At 40.5% G+C, this 17,413-nt stretch overlaps 1 protein-coding gene across 3 annotated transcripts in view; it reads right to left on the bottom strand.

Annotated features, from left to right (window-relative positions):
- The window catches only part of mdga1 (MAM domain containing glycosylphosphatidylinositol anchor 1), a 380,665-nt gene that overhangs the window by 236,074 nt on the left and 127,178 nt on the right, over positions 1 to 17,413 (bottom strand). The window lies entirely within an intron of this gene.

The following is a 17,413-nucleotide window of genomic DNA, read 5'->3' as shown; positions in this document are numbered from 1 at the left end:
CTATGTGACAATTATTTTATGTAGTACTTTTATATTGTTGAACTGCTATATCTTATTTTTTTGTAAAGAAATGGCCTATGGTTTGCACATTAATAAACCACCTTGAATCCTGAACTGGAAAAATGTGGGATGATTATAAAGACAATAATAACAGCTGTTCCATCAGCATTTATCACCTGATGCATTCAACTCACACTGCCTGTTGGTAGCGCTGGACCTTGTAATTCAGCCATTACTCCATGATCAAAGGAAAAGACAGAGAAAGGTCACAAAAATTCTATTACAGTAGAGTCTCACTTATCCAAGCTAAACGGCCTGGCAGAACCTTGGATAAGCGAATATCTTGGATAATAATGAGGGATTAAGGAAAAGCCTATTGAACATCAAATTAGGTTATGATTTTACAAATTAAGCACCAAAACATCATGTTATACAACAAATTTGACAGAAAAAGTAGTTCAATACGCAGTAATGTTATGTTGTAATTACTGTATTTACAAATTTAGCACCAAAATATCATGATATATTGAAAACATTGACTACAAAAATGCATTGGATAATCCAGAACCTTGGATAAGCAGGTCTTGGATAAGTGAGACTCTATTGTACCATTAATCCTGCTAAAATGATTGGCTGTCAGATGAGAGAGTTGAGCAAAACTCAACCCATGGACTTCACATAACCCTAGGTCTTCAAAAGTCCCTATAATTGACTGAAATCACCCCCCAAAAAATGCAAAATGTAAAGCGAACACTAACATGGGCTTCTTTTTGCTCCTCTCTGACACCCCATTATTATTTATTTCCCCCACTATTTATTATTATTTATTATTTACTTAATTTATATCCCACTCTTCTCACCCCTAAGAGGACTCAGAGTGACGTACATCATATCTTTAGGAAAACATTCAATGCCTCAATTATACAAACTGTCAAAACATAACATAAAATCATTAAACAGTATACAGTACATAAAAAATAAAAACAGTAACGTATTAAGCATAATAAATCCAATACACCAATACCACATTGCACCAGTCTTTAGTTATAGTTCATGTTGTGACTGCGCCTTCGGGGACTGTGGATGATGGTGGTGGGATCAGGAGAGGAAGGAAAAACCCTCGCGAGGAGGGCTTGTTGGAGGATTTGTACAGAAAGAGGATTAGGGACCTCAATGGGGAGTCTTCTGAAGAAGATTCAGATGGGGAGTTTGTGGAAGAAATGGATGCTGGTGAACAGGTGGTGGCTGAGGAAGTGGGCACTGACTGGGCACGGGCACCAGAGATGTCTGGGGAATTGGGACCCATGGATACTGCTGAACCTTGGGTATCTTCAGAAGCAGATCCCACTTGGTCTACTTGGAGGAGGGAGGATGGATCCTCAGGTGTGCATGGTGTTGGGTATGGGCAGGATGATTGGGATTCTGATGAACTATTAGGCACGCCCAGTCCAAGAGCTCTAGCTGTGTGGATCTCTGATTCTGATTAAGGATTTGGGACACCTGCTCTTTGGGTGTTGGTGTTTGGACACCCAGGGGGAATTGGGATAAATTGGGAATGTTTGGTCACTTCACTTTGCATGTGGCAAGGTGTTTGCTGGGCGCCATTGGGATTCCTGTACGTGTTTAAGAAGACTGGACTGGGACTTTGCTTCAGATGAGTACAATATAAGGTACAGGCGTATGCGGATGACATTATATGCTTTATTGAAGATCCAGTTAACAAGGGAGAAAAATGGATATCGACTATTAAAGAATATGGTGACATTGCAGGATTAAAGATTAATATGAGTAAAACAAAAGCCCTCGCAAAAAATATAAATAAGAAAAAACAGGAGTTAATATCAAAAACATTGGGTATTGAAATAACCTCAAATTAAATACTTGGGTATAAGCATCTCCCCCAAAAATTCCCAACTATTAAAAAATAATTACGAAAAAATTTGGAAAAATATAAAAAAAGACCTAGAAAATTGTAAAAATTTAAAAATTTCTCTGTTGGGTAGAATCTCAGTAGTGAAAATGTCCATCCTTCTGAAAATGTTATTTTTGTTTCAATGCCTACCTATTTTAAGGAATCAGAAATGCTTCATAACATGGAATAAAGATTTGAGCAGATTCATATGGCAGGGGAAAAAACCCCGAATAAAAAGGATAAACCTAATTGATGACAAAAGAAGGGGTGGGCTTGCCATGCCAGATTTGAAGACGTATTACGAAGCCAGTAACTTAATTTGGATAAAAGATTGGATTCAATTAAAAAATAAAAAAATTTTAACAGTAGAGGGATTTGATTTAAGAGCCGGCTAGCATTCATATTTATGGTACAACAAAATTAAAATCGAGAAAATTTTTGGAAATCACTTCATTAGATCGGCGCTTATAAAAACTTGGAACAAATATAAACTAAGAATGTATAATAAGACCCCGACATGGATCTCCCCTCTTGAGGCGGTCCAAAGGAGACTTCTAGGTTGGTGTGATGCCTCATGGGCCCTGTTCCTAGTACTATTGTGGCAGATGAAGATGAAAACATGGGGTTTTCGCCGGTTCAACAAGAGCCGGAGTCTCTTCACCTGCCGGATATTGATGTTTGCCCTCAAGAATTCAGTAAAACAGGCCTTGGGCAGAACTCCCCTCCGTTTCCCAGGAAAGAATTTTATTCTAAAGACAGAGGAGTCAGAGAAGCCCAGCGGAGGAGTTTGCGGATTGCAGCCAAACAACAGACTGATTAGGCCTGCTTCCCTTGGGAAAATCTAAGGAGTCTTGCATCTGGACAGAGTTGGGTTTCGTTTCTTGTTCTCTAGGGAAAGAGATTTGTTGGCGGGAAACGAGACCCAATATAGGTGGTTGACACGGGAGATTCTTTGCGGAGTCAATTGATCAGCTTCAGGAGAGAGATCGTGTGTGGACTTCGTAACCCCAGTTCCTTGCTTCCCGGATCAAGCTTCCAAGCCTTTGCCTGGCCTTGCTGTGTAACCACGGACGCTTCATGTTTCATGTTTTGCCCTGTTCCACAGACGCTCCACGCTTCATGTTTTGCCCTGTTCCTAGTCACGGACCTAGCCAAGAATCAAGTTTATTTCCAGCCTTGCTATCAAGTTTCATTGGACTCTAAGACTCTGACATTTCCCCACACTATTGCTTGGCAAAGTGTGTGTTTCGGTCAAGTGGATTAAAACTTTGAACTCTAATATCAATTATTGGACAATACATTTTTGGACTATATTTGACCTCATTTGAAAGGTCTGCTTCTGAACTATATTCTTCACTTGTTTTTATTGCTTTTATATATTTCCTTAATAAAGATATTAGATAGAGATTGACCTCCGTGTATGGTTTTTGGTGCCCAGCAGCCAGGGTTCTGACAGTTGGTCACAATGGCCCAAATACGAAGATCTAATAAAACTGCAAGGATCAGAATATGTATTAAAATCCCAACAGGAGTTGAAAACAGAATATAAAAATATAACTTGGTTACAGTATGGCCAATTGAAGGAATACTATAAAAAAGATGAAATAAAGGGTTTCATGGGGAAAAACAATCTCTGGGACAAAATACTATTTTCAACAGGCCACCTAATCTCAAGAATTTACAAAATATTACTAGAATGGAACACAGAGATAGAACAGGTAAAGAATAATATGGTTAAATGGGCCACAGATATAGGAAGGCCCATCCAAATGGAAGAGTGGGAAGCATGCTGGGGAAGGAAGTTAAAACACACATATTCTTACCGTTAAAAGAGAACTGGATGAAGATGTTTTACAGGTGGTAGATCACCCCCAAAAAATTAGGAATGATTAATAAAACTAAAAACTACAAATGTTGGAAATGCAGTGAAAAAGAGGGAACCTTCCATCATATTTGGTGGGAATGTAAAAAAGCGAAAGAATATTGGAATAAAATACATGAAATTATACAAAATATGTTGAATATAAAAGTGAAAAAGACTCCGGAACTCTACTTGTTAGGAATTTTTAAAGAATCCCAGGACATAAATGAGGAAAAACTAATGACATATCTAACCACTTCGGCCAGAATGTCATACGCCAGATATTGGAGACAGAAAGTAATACCTAAGACAGAGGAATGGTTAACTAAAGTAGCGGAAATAAAAAATATGGATAGGCTAACCTATTTAATAGCAAAGAATCAGGGCAGACCAAGGAAAGAAACAAACTGGCAAGCAATAGAAAAGTACTTAGGAACTAACATGGCTACAAAATAGGATCGGAAAATAAAGAATAAAGGAAGGACTATATAAATAACAATAATTAAATAAAGAAAATAAATTAATTTTTTATATACAAAAAAAAGAAGAAGAAATTCCAGAACACGCCCTAAGATTGAGTCCAAACCTAATCACAGATCCCGTGAAGAAGACAATAAAATAGCAATGGGAAAAGAAGCAAGTAAAGAGGAACAGATGAAGAATTTTCAAAATGAGAAAGACAGACCTACCTGCCGAGTGAAGTGGAAGTCGACCCCCCCACTTCCCCATCTTCCCTATTGTTTCTCTCTCTTTCTTTTTCTTTTTTTTCTCTTCTTTTTTCCCTGCCCCCCACTTTACTCCCCCCTCCTCCCCCTCCTCCCCCCTCCTCCCCCCTCCCATGGTGTGTTCTTTGTTTTTGCTTTCTTTTGTTTTTTTTATATTATTTTATCTTATCTGTATATACATATATATGTACAAAAGTATAATAAAAATTATTTTTTTTAAAAAAAGATGTAAGATCTGGGTTGCTCTGCAACGGAGGGCTGGAACTGTGTGGGTTTTCCTGGACTGCATTGTTATTACTGTTTTTAGCTGCTGTTGCCTCCATTGTTTTGGCTCTTTGTGCCATTTCGTGGACCTTGAACTGATGACTACAACCTCTGGAACCTGGACTGGAATTCGACCCTGTTTCTGCCTACGCTCTCTGATTAGTCTACCCACGGCTCTTGACTTCTGGCTTGCTTCCGGACCCTGCTGCTGTCTCCTGTCCTGACCCTGGATCAACTTGACGATGTCTCTTCGCTTTGTCCCTGGAGCTTCTGGCATTACCTGCACTCTTGAAGCAGTTTGCTGCTGTTCATGCTAATTCAACGTCTTTTTGCACTGCCCCTTTAAATCCCCAAATCCTGCAACAGTAAAGGCTTGGAGCCATTCCTTCCCTTTTTGCATCAGCTCCAAGTTTGTTTACAGGCTCTTTTGCCCAGTTTCCGTTTCTGTTTAGAGCTTTGTGTTAAAACTGCTAGTTTGTGACTCTTGGGAGTTTTTTTGGAAGTTTTCAAGTCTTTGTTTTGTTTTGGCTACTTTTCCAAGCCAACTTAGTTTGTTTAGAGCTGAATTGAAGGACCTTTTGTTTTATCTGGATTATATGCTTAGATAACCCGGTTTGGTTGCTAAAGCATTCTTTTGATATATTTTTGTTTGGACTGCTTTTAAACACTGAAAGTTAAGTGTTTAAAGCCATCTTTTGTGTTTATGTCTTTTTTTTTTGGGCTTTCTCTTGAATAAACTCTGTTTTGCTCTCAAATTGGCATCTGACTCTTGATAGTTCAGCTGCTTCATATATTTCACAGACTTTCGGTCAAGTAGCAGCTTCACATACACAATATTAGCTCCACCTGTCATACTCTTGAGGCCACTAAGTAAAGATGGCACAGCTACTATGAAAGATGGAAGCCTCTTAAATAAAATCCAAGTCACCAGTTCAGGTGGAATCAATCAATTAGTCCTCCATCCCTCCCTCAGGTCCAGCCAGGTGCAGCCAAGTTCTCCTAATTCCTCCCTCCCCCTCCCTCTCTTAAAGGGGGATGGCAAGGTCCCTCAACTACACCCCACCCCCCATTACTACCTGCCACATTATTCAAAAATTCAAGAGGAGATGATGAAAAGGTCACCCAAAGGCCAGGAAAGCATCGAGAGGGGCAGTGAGGCAGCGGGGCTGCTGAAATAGTGGAGCGGCAAGGCAGCAGGGGCCGTGTAGGCTCCCCGTACAGGTGTTCCAATCCGTGCAGGAGGCAGGGCAGCAAGGCAACGGGGCCACTGAAGCTAGCCGAGCAGCGAGGCAACGGGGGCCGTGGAGGCTCCCCACAGACATGTGCTAATGGCCAGCTTTAATAGTGGCTTCTCATTCTGCAGTCTTTCACCCTTTGTCAGGACCCAGGCTGCAGAGCACCAATAACCACACGCAGAGGCCAGAATCTATCTAATATCTTTATTAAAGGAATATATAAAGTCAATAAAAACAAGTGTAGAATATAGTTCAGAAATAGACCTTTCAGGAAAGGTCAAATATAGTCCAAGGAAACAATGTCCAATATGAGATATTAAGGTCCAAAGTTGTAATCCAATAACCGAAACACACACTTTGCCAAGCAAAGTGAGGGGAAATAACAAGGTCCTTTAGTCCATGGAACTTGATGCAAGGCTGGAAAGCAAACTGGATTCTTGACAAATAAGGCTTGATTCAAGGTAACAAGAAACGAGGAACAAGAACAGGGTCCGTGGCGAATCCGTAGCGAGGTCCGGGGAACAAGGCAGGGCTGGGACGAGAGCAAGGTCCTGGAAGCTGGAGTAGCGTAGTCCACACACAATCTACTCCCGAAGTTGACGAATTGACTCCGCAAGGAATCCTTGTGGTCAAACACATATATAGGATCTTGTTTTCCCGCCAGAGAACACTTTCTCTGGGGAACAAGAAACGAAACCTATTCTGTGTCCAGATGCAGGACTCCTTAAACTTTCCCAAGGGAACAGACTTAATCATCTATTTGTCTGGCAGCTATCCTAGCACTCCTGCGAGTCGCCTCCCGAGCGCTTCTATCTTGATTATAATAAAGGCGGCGAGAAAAAGGGGGAGATTTCTGCCCAAGGCTTGTTTGGCTGACTTCTGGAGGGCAAACATCCTGCAGGTGCAAGGGCTCCAATTCTGGCTGAAACAGTGGGAAACCCAAGTTTTCCTCTTCATCTGTCACAACAGTACTAGGAACGGGACTACATGGCCCATAAGTCATCACACCCTTCCTCCAGCAATAGGTACAGCCTTTCTTTGCTCTCTTTTATGAAAGGAAGACCTCCTTTCACAAAAGGAGACCTAGACCTCCTCCACTTGCCTTCTTTGTCTGGCAGACTAATCATCACTTCATCATCATCATCATCATCATCAAAGAGAACTAAAGAAGATTTACCTGTCCCTAGAAGCCCTAGCTCACATAAGGCATTCAAATGGACTGGTCATTCTGCTGCCTCATAACAAGCCAGATGGCAAAATAAAACTGAAGAGGCATTATTTCTCAATTCTTATGTCTTGATATTTTAAGCACCCATGACAATTATTGTACCAGGTGAAATAAATCAAGTGCTTTTGTTTGTCTGTGATTCTTTGGACACAAAGGGAACAATTTTGGTAGCTGACCTTGGAAGGTAGGGTCATATAATGGTTTTCCCACTCTAGTTTCAAATCCTTGGTTGACCATGGGAACTTACTGGATGACCTTAGGCAAGTCATACTCTCAGCCTGAGAAGACGGCAAAGACAACCTCCCTCTGACCAAATCTTACCAAGATAAACTTGTGATAGATTCACCTTAGGGTCACCATAAATTAGAAATGACTTAAAGACACACTAGCATAACAAATAGGTATGTTTGCCGCTGCTTTCTGTCATGTGATGTGTGGCTTTGTTTTAGTGAGGAGCAAATCCTTAAATGGGAATGAGGCTTTTACTGCACTATCAAGAACACTAGAAGACTTGTCTTGTTCTAGCATTGCTTTAGTATGCTTTGGTAATCACTTCCTCAGTAAACTGTGTTCCTCCCTTTCTACACAATTTTGTAAAAGATTACAGTCTTATCCCTACCGACTTTTGAGTTCCTGCTCCCCTCTGCTAAATATAGCAGTTACTACTGACACAATACTCCATTTAGTGTGGAACAGATTTATGCTTGGAACATACACACAGTCTACTTTTTGACAGTAACACCTGAAAACTCTATAATACCTGCAAATTAATGTATAGAGTAATAAGCTGGATGAACCAATGGTTTGACTTAAAGTAGCTATTAGGCTTGCTCAAATAATTCGTTTTCCCCGTTAACCGTTATTAATTCGTTATTTTCGTTTGTTTTGAAGCAATTTTGAAGCATTGGTTGTCCACACGTCTGGATATCGCGGTTTCGAATCGCGAGAGGCTGTTTTTCGTTATGTCGTCGTTTTTTTCGTTAGGAAAAAAAAGCTTTTGCAAATCACCCAAACTCCCACCATTCAGGCCCTTTCCTTTTGCCCCTCAGCAAAAGGGGCGTCACGGGCTCAGCCAATGGGAGGGGGCGAGGGGGAAGGAGGCCGAGGAGGAGGAGGAAGACGGAGGGGGGAAATGGCTGCCGCCGCCTCGCCTCAGCTCAGGCCTGATACTCAGAGGTTTTGACATCTGTGCGAAGCTAGGCAAGTGGGGTTTATATATCTGTGGAAGGTCCAGGGTGGGAGAAAGAACTCTTGTCTGTGGGAGGCAAGTGTGAATGTTGCAATTGGTCACCTTGATTAGCATTGAATAGCCTTGCAGCTTCAAAGCCTGGCTGCTTCCTACCTGGGGGAATCCTTTGTTGGGAGGTATTAGCTGGCCCTGATTGTTTCCTGTCTGGAATTCCCATTTTCTGGGTGTTGTTCTTTTACTGTCCTGATTTTAGCTTTTCTGTAGCTAAAAATGCATATAAAATTGATTCTATAGGGAGGATAAATGATTGGATTTCAACTCCTACAGCTTAGCTTTCTCTGCCAATAATGGTACCATATCAAACTAAACCTCCCAAGATTCTGTAGCAGTGAGCCATCTTGGATATTGTAAGGGATTTTTTATTATTATTATTATTATTATTATTATTATTATTATTATTAGACCTTGCTCCCAGGAAGGTGCCTTCGCTGTGGCTCCCAACTTATCTATCTATCTACCTTTCCACATATTCTCCACATTGTGTGTATGTGTATGTATATTATATATACATGAGCCCCGATGGCGAAGTGTGTTAAAGCACTGAGCTGCTGAACTTGCAGACCGAAAGGTCCCAGGTTCAAATCCCGGGAGCAGAGTGAGTGCCCGCTGTTAGCTCCAGCTTCTGCCAACCTAGCAGCTTGAAAACATGCCAATGTGAGTAGATCAATAGGTACCGCTGTGGCGGGAAGGTAATGGCACTCCATGTAGTCATGCCGGCCACATGACCTTGGAGGTGTCTATGGACAACACTGGCTCTTGGGCTTAGAAATGGAGATGAGCACCAACCCCCAGAGTCAGACATGACTGAACTTAACGTCAAGGGATACCTTTACCTTTACCTATACACACACACACACACACACACACACACACATTATGCAGGGACTATATATATATTATATATACACAGTATATATCACACACACACCAATTTAACAAAGTTTCAGCCACAAAAACAAAGTTTCTGAAGTAGAAGAATGACTTTCACAGTAAAGACAACCCAATTTAACAGGAAATAAGACTTTCAAACCAGGAACAGATTTCTGCAATTATTAAAAAATGGTTTATTATAAAAGCTATGAAAATTCGCCAAAAATCAGAGGATAAGGGAAACATTCCAAATTTTGGTGAGCTATCAGTGTTAAATGTGTTCTACCACTGTACCAAGTTTGAAGAAGATCACTCAAAAAATGAGGGTGGGAGAGTCCTGTAAAGTCCTCTCCCTCTGTGCTGTTTTTGGGAATTGCGCATGCGCGTCCGCCATTAACGAATTAATTTAGAAAATAACGAATTTTCGTTAATTTCGAATTTTTTGGGGGGCCAAATTCGGAAATACCATCAGAAATGAAAAGCTGCCCCCCTCTAGTTTTGAAACGAGTTTAGAATCAAATTTTTCGTGGATCGATCAAGCCTAGTAGCTATACTAGCTGGGAGTATTTAGAGAAAGGAATTTTGAGTTGGTTTTTTAAAAATATAAAAAAAACACTTTTTCAAGCTTTTTTTTTTCAAACAGGCACTCTAAATTATCACACACACACACCACTAGTCATCTGAAATAAATACTGCTAGGAAGAATTCTGCCATCTGATTCTGTTTCTAAAGACACTCATTTGGCTCATCGTAATTATTCTTCCAACGGATATTCAAGATCAAGCACATAGAGAAGCAAGGAGCTGTGGAATAAAATAGGATAATTCTCATCATTCTTTTACTTTCCTTCTCTGTTTAATGTGTTCCCAATTATTAAGAAAAGACAAGGTTACATGAGAAGAACCTTATTGAGATGCTTCATATGCCCCTCCTTCAAGGCTGTTGGGAATGGGAAGAGGAAAGTGTCAGGAATATAAAGGTTCCAGTTTCTCTTTTCTTTAAAGTGAAAGATCTATGAGAGAAAATGAGTGAAACTTCTTTGCAGTTGCTTACCTGCAAAGACATGAAGACAAATGGCTGTTCCTATTTTCCAGCCCACCACCACTTCCTGTCCCTTCTATTCCACTGCTGTTTTGAAGTCACTGTGTTTGCAATGAAAACTGGAATTTGCTTACTTGGAAACTGTGGTTCAGGCACAGGGAAAGAGCTGTTAGCTTGGTGGTGGCAGATAAAAAGTAAGAAGTAAAACACAGAAAGATATACCCCCAGTCTGAAAAGTCCTTTTAAACAAAATTTAGGAGATTCGTTTGACAGATGTTAATTCGGATTCGATCAATCCATTCAGCCTCTGCCAATCCCTTTATAACAGCACCTTCCCATATTCTAAGTGCCAGGACATGTGCCCTTTCTAAATCTGTGTGTGTGTATACGCATAAATGTGGATGAGTATCTGCAATGACCCCAGATAGGGGTGGCAGACTCATTTGTAAGGATGATTAAATTTCCCTGAATTGTTATGGTTCAGAACTCGACATATTTGCTAGAGTGTGCAGAGAGACTTGTTTAAATTAATGGGAGAATAAAACCTTTGTGCAGTAACTAAACTTGCAGTTATTATTTTTTTCCATTGCATTTTGATCGCATTCACTTTTCAAAGGAAAAAAAATATGCTCCCCAATGGGCTCATCACTATTTTTCTCTTCTAGCTGGATCTATATTCTACTTATTCTTTTTCTTACTTTGATGCATTTACTGGTTAGAAAGAATTCAGGCCTGCCCCTCTTCCTTGTTCCATAATTTTTTAAAATTAAACATTTAATCAAGGACAATGAAGTAATTGGAAGAGCATTATTGGACTTTAGAAAGAAATGCAAATTGGCCTTGAAGTGGAAGGCATGTAGGCATAAAAATAAAGTAAAAACTTGCTTTGAAATGTACAGTCATTTACCCATACTCTCATCTCTGCAATTCTGTGAACTGGTTCTAACTTAGATAGTTTAGTGGGATCTTAGAGGCTGAATATTCTTAGGTTTGAATTTCATGACTTGGCTATGAGTTGATGACCAATAAGATCTGTTTCAATTCTGTATTTCTGATTAAACAGAATAATGCCACTAATTTTTCTGTCCCTTTACACTTGACACTTGTTGATCTGCTCACATTGCCACTGAGACCAAAGTAGTCTAGTATAGCATTTCTCAACCTGGGGGTCAGGACCCCTGGGAGGGTCATGAGGGGGGGTTTCAGAGGAGTTGTCAAAGACCACCAGAAAACACATATTTCTGATGGTCTTAGGAACCCAAATTCTTCCAGTAATATCTGTTGGTCATGAGGATTCTATGTGGTAAGCTTGGCCCAATTCTATTGTTGGTGGGGTTCAAGGGGCTCTTTAATTGTAGGTGAACTATACATCCCAGCAATTACAACTCCAAATGTCAAGGTCTATTTTCCCCAAACTCCATCAGTGTTCAAATTTAGGCATATTGAGTATCCATGCCAAGTTTGGTCCAGACCCATCACTGTTTGGAGTCCACAGTGCTCTCTGTATGTAGGTGAACTACAACTCCAAAATCTAAGGTCAATGCCCACCAAACCCTTCCAGTATTTTCTGTTTATCATGGGAGTTCTGTGTTCCAAGTTTGGTTCAATTCGTTTGTGGGTGGACTTCAGAATGCTCTTTGATTGTAGGTTAACTATAAATCCCAGCAACTACTGACAAAATCACCCCTATTTGTGCTAAATTTGGTCCAGTGAATGCAAATACATCCTGCATATCAGATATTTACATTATGATTTATAACAGTAGCAAAACTACAGTTATGAACACAAAATAATTTTATGGTTGGGGGCCAACACAACATGAGGAACTGCATTAAGGGGGCATGGCATTAGGAAGGTTGAGAACCACTTGTCTAGTGGGATTTCAGCCACCACTCTGTCTCCAATGAAAACAAAGTGGTAGCTGAAGCTCCCTTCCTACCAAAGCTGTAAAGACGTCGTAAGTTGATGAAGGCAATATCATATCTCTTTCCTGTTTTCTAACGGTCTATGGGAAAATTCTGAGAGCCCTAGGAAGTTCATGTGTTCCTCTAGATACAGCATCACATATTATTAGTAACTTTCTACAGGTTGGTTGCTCTTTCCAGATAAATTTCCCATATCATTATTACAGATTGAATTATTTTAAGATTGAATTTCTGTAGCTGTTACATCATCACCATCATCACAATCAAAGTGGAAGTCCCTAGACCAGTGCTAGTCTGTGAGTCTGTAGAGTGTTTCCTGCAAAGAAATAATTGCAGCCAATAGGCATGAGTATGGTACTAAGCCAAGGCACAATGGGGAAAAAAGCTAGTCCCCCACATCTATAGTACTAATCTACAATGCCATTTAGTATTTGTAAAGTGTCTTCAAGTGTTCAAAATGCTTCACACCTACCACTTGTTAGATGGGCACATGCCTGCAATAATAGAGATTTCAGTGAAGTTACATCGCAGATTAAATCAGCCCACAGTTGGTGGCTTGCCAACTGATACAACCATGTGGGTTGTTTCAATATCAACATAACTTTTAAATGTCCCTTGCTTCCATCTGGTCTCCTTTTCCCTTCCTCCCACCATGGAAAGGCTCCAAGCGGCAGCTTCCCTGATTAAAGCTGATATCTAGGGAGTTTGTGCTAGTGACAGCAGTTTTGTGCTAGATCCCCAGCACACCTGCCTCGCTGGCACCAGTTGAAACATAGCACCAGGCTGCTTGGCTTTTTCTTTAAGGATTTATGGGAGGCTTTGGAAACATATCTGGGTGGCTAAATATCATATGTGACCTGATGCTTTGTGGCAAACTGAGGGGGTCCAGGAGTCTTCAAACAACATTGATTCTTTTAAAAGTGTTTTGCCTTCAGACCCAGGATGGTCACAAGCAACATATCAGACAGCTGTGGCCTGTTTTATTCTTTTTCAATGATAACAATGAGTTGCTGTTAGCCCCAGAGATGCATGCAAACTCCCCATCCCAATGTAGGCAATGTCCAATTGCACCATCATAAATTACTTTTTGGGTTCTCCTTCAAGCGCATGACAAAATAACTTTCCTATGTGATATGTACTATGATCCAGGGCATAGCTCATGTGAATCATGTGGGCGTGCCCACAAGTAGCATAAAAACCATAAGGAACAACACACATATGTGCATTTTTTTTACTTTGTTATGTGAAAAAGGAGGGAATAATGCCTAGCATAAAACAATGGAGAAATCTAGATCAGCCACATATTTGTTGCCTAAGACAAAGCACAAGATGATGGCTTTACTTTCCATGTAAAGAAACCAATTAGGTATGCAATTTAATTTTATTTCAGCACTGACATTAGGATGAAGTTTACTGCAATTTCTGAAAGCAGCAAGCTAATATAGAGCAGGAGTTCTCAAACCTTTTCAGCCACAGAGCCCTATTTGAAACAAAGTTTCTCATGGAGCCCCAAGAAATGTTTATATATTATGTTATATATAATGTGTATGTATGTGTATATATATATATATATATATATATATATATATATATATATATATATATATATATCAGACATAGGCAAACTTTTTGACCAACATAAACTTAACAGTATTTCAGTGGAAGACTCCAGGGGCTATCCAGTCCAACCCCCTTCTGCCATGCAGGAAATGCACAAAAAAGCACCCACAACATATGGCCACTCAGCCTTTGTAGTAGCAGTAGCAGTAATAATAAAGATAACTACATCATCATCATCAACAACAATAGAAAACCCAGGGGCCATCCAGTTTAACCCCCTCCTGCCATGCAGAAAAAGCACAATCAAAACACCTCCAACAGATGGTCACCCAGTATATGTAATAATAAGAATAATAAATGCAGAAACCCCAGGGGCCATCCAGTCCAAACCCCCTTCTGCCATACAGGAAAAGCACAATCAAAGCAACCACAACATATGGCCATCCAGCCTTAATAGAATCATAGAATCATAGAATAGTAGAGTTGGAAGAGACCTCATGGGCCATCTAGTCCAACCCCCCGCTAAGAAGCAGGAAATCGCATTCAAAGCACCCCCGACAGATGGCCATCCAGCCTTTGCTTAAAAGCCTCCAAAGAAGGAGCCTCCACCACAGTCCGGGGAGAGAGTTCCACTGTCGAACAGCCCTCACAGTGAGGAAGTTCTTCCTAATGTTCAGGTGGAATCTCCTTTCCTGTAGTTTGAAGCCATTGTTCCGTGTCCTAGTCTGCAGAGCAGCAGAAAAAAAGCTTGCTCCCTCCTCCCTATGACTTCCCTTCATGTATTTGTACATGGCTATCATGTCTCCTCTCAGCCTTCTCTTCTGCAGGCTAAACATGCCCAGCTCTTTAAGCCGTTCCTCATAGTGCCTGTTCTCCAGACCCTTGATCATTTTAGTTGCCCTCCTCTGGACGCTTTCCAGCTTGTCAACATCTCCCTTCAACTGTGGTGCCCAAAATTGGACACAGTATTCCAGGTGTGGTCTGACTAAGGCAGAATAGAGGGGTAGCATGACTTCCCTGGATCTAGACGCTATTCCCCTGTTGATGCAGGCCAGAATCCCATTGGCTTTTTTAGCTGCCGCATCACATTGTTGGCTCATTTTTAACTTGTTGTCCACGAGGACTCCAAGGTATTTTTCACACACACTGCTGTCAAGCCAGGCGTCCCCCATTCTGTACCTTTGATTTCCATTTTTTCTGCAGGTAATAGTAATAGTAATAGTAATAATAGTAACTATTATTCTAATAGTAATAGTAGTAGTAATAATAATCAAAAACCCAGGGGCCATCCAGTTCAACTCCCTTCTGCCATGCAGGAAAAGCACAATCAAAGCATCCCCTGAGCAGTGGGAGGGAAATAGGGTTTTGGAAGCAAGCAAAGCAAGGGGGAAAGGCTTTTGGGGATGAGGGAGGCAAGAGAAAAGGCTTTTAGTGGCAAAGGAGGCAGGAGAGGGGGAGGAGCAGGAAAGAGGGGGGGAAACTTGGAGGGGGAGGAAGGAGGAGGAAACCGTGGAGCCCCTCAATATGCTTCACAGACCCCCAAGGCCTCCATGGAGTATACTTTGAGAACCAATGGTATAGAGCAGGGGTCCCCAAACTAAGGCCCGGGGGCTGGATGCGGCCCATCGAAGCTATTTATCCGGCCCCCACGGCACAAGGGCAGAAGTGGGTTGGGCTAAATGACTCAAAGGGTCTCTTCTTCTCTTACAACCCTTATTATTATTATTATTATTATTATTATTATTATTATTATTATTATTAATAATAATAATAATAATAATTAACTATTATTACCATTGAGGCTGGGTGGCCATCTGTCAGGGATGCTTTGCTTGTACTTTTGGTCCACAAAGGCAGAAGGGGGTTGGACTAAATGGCCCAAGGGGTCTCTTCCAACCCTCTTTATTATTATTATTATTATTATTATTATTATTATTATTATTATTAACATTGAGGCTGGGTGGCCATCAGTCAGGGGTGCTTTGCTTGTGCTTTCAGTCCACAAAGGCAGAAGGGTGTTGGACTAAATGGACCAAGGGGTCTCTTCCAACCCTCTTTTTTATTATTATTATTATTATCATTATTATTATTATTATTATTATTATTATTATTATTATTATTATTAACATTGAGGCTGGGTGGCCATCTGTTAGGGTGCTTTGCTTGTGCTTTCGGTGCACAAAGGCAGAAGGGGATTGGACTCAATGGCCCAATGGGTCTCTTCCAAACCTCTTTGTTATTATTGTTCATATTGGAAACACCATTAGGGCAGGAGTGAAGCAAGGGTGGAGGCAGGAAGACATGATGTGAAGTAAAACAGGGAGTTTCATATGGCTTCTGATCAAGACATCCACATTTAGGAGATACACCAAACACCTTCAATTGTTACTCTACAGTTGATAAGTTGGGAATTTTTCCTTCAAAAAGGGCCCCATGACTTTGTGCAAATGTTTGAGAACACCTGCTCTAAAATATTGTGTTCATGAGTGTCTCCCATCCAAGTACTAACCAGAGCTTTATCTGCTTAGCTTCCAAGATTAGATCAGGTTGGATCTGATGACTTTAGGTTATCCAAACAAAAAAGCAATGTTACAAAATATGAAGATAATATATTTTAAAAGTTTTGATTAAAGCATTATCTGATTTCTTTCTTATTGTAGTCACATTTTGAATATATGATGACTTTCTTTGCAATATTTGTTTAACTGTATGAGTGAAGTGCTACAAGCATGAGGATGTCGTATTGTATCAAAAGAGGGGAAGCAATAATTTCCCCCAAGTCTATCTTGTTTTACCTTAATATCAATACAGTATTACATAGATTAGGTTCAAGTGTAGGCTATATTTCAGAGAAAAGAAACAACATGCCACCTCTGTGTATCCTTTAGTGGGTTCACATTGATCAAGATGTAACATCAAGGAATATACACACAAATGCATGCATGCACACACATGGATACAAATACAATGTTTTGTTTTTCCACATAAGCTAGCTGAGAGACAATAGCCCATCTCGCATATAAGCAGAAGCAAGCCACTGGTCCTATCTTCCTCCATAGTTAATCATCACTATTTTAAACTAGCCTGAAATAGCATTGTGGCCAAATTGTGGGATCTTTAAGCAATGTAAACTAACAAACTAGTTTTAAATGTAGTGCTAAAGCAATATAATCATAACCCACAGTTTGAGCCTGGATCAATTCAACAAATGGTAGCTTTAACTAATCATACCCTAACACCAATGCTCACTAGTTTGGACAAAATGTTGAGGAGATGCTTCTGATCTCCTTGTGGCCATGCTCCTTGTTGAATGGAATGTGGGAAGTGTCTGCAGAAACTCGGGCTTGCTTCAGTTCAACTTAACCAACAGCATTGCTGAAGGGGGATAATGGCTGAACCCAGGACACCAGGCTGAGGATAGATCAGTGAGCCCAAAGCCACCAAGTGATCTCAAAGCCAAATAGAAATATGAATGCAAAATTGCCTGATACAACTCCAGTGACTCCACTCCAGTTCTTAACCATTTTCTCATCTATTTCCTAA

This window comes from Anolis carolinensis, chromosome 1 (assembly GCF_035594765.1).
Source record: "Anolis carolinensis isolate JA03-04 chromosome 1, rAnoCar3.1.pri, whole genome shotgun sequence".
In the NCBI taxonomy this organism is placed as follows: Eukaryota; Metazoa; Chordata; class Lepidosauria; order Squamata; family Dactyloidae; genus Anolis; species Anolis carolinensis.
Note: the sequence above shows the minus strand (reverse complement) of the source record. Positions and strands in the feature narration are given on the sequence as shown.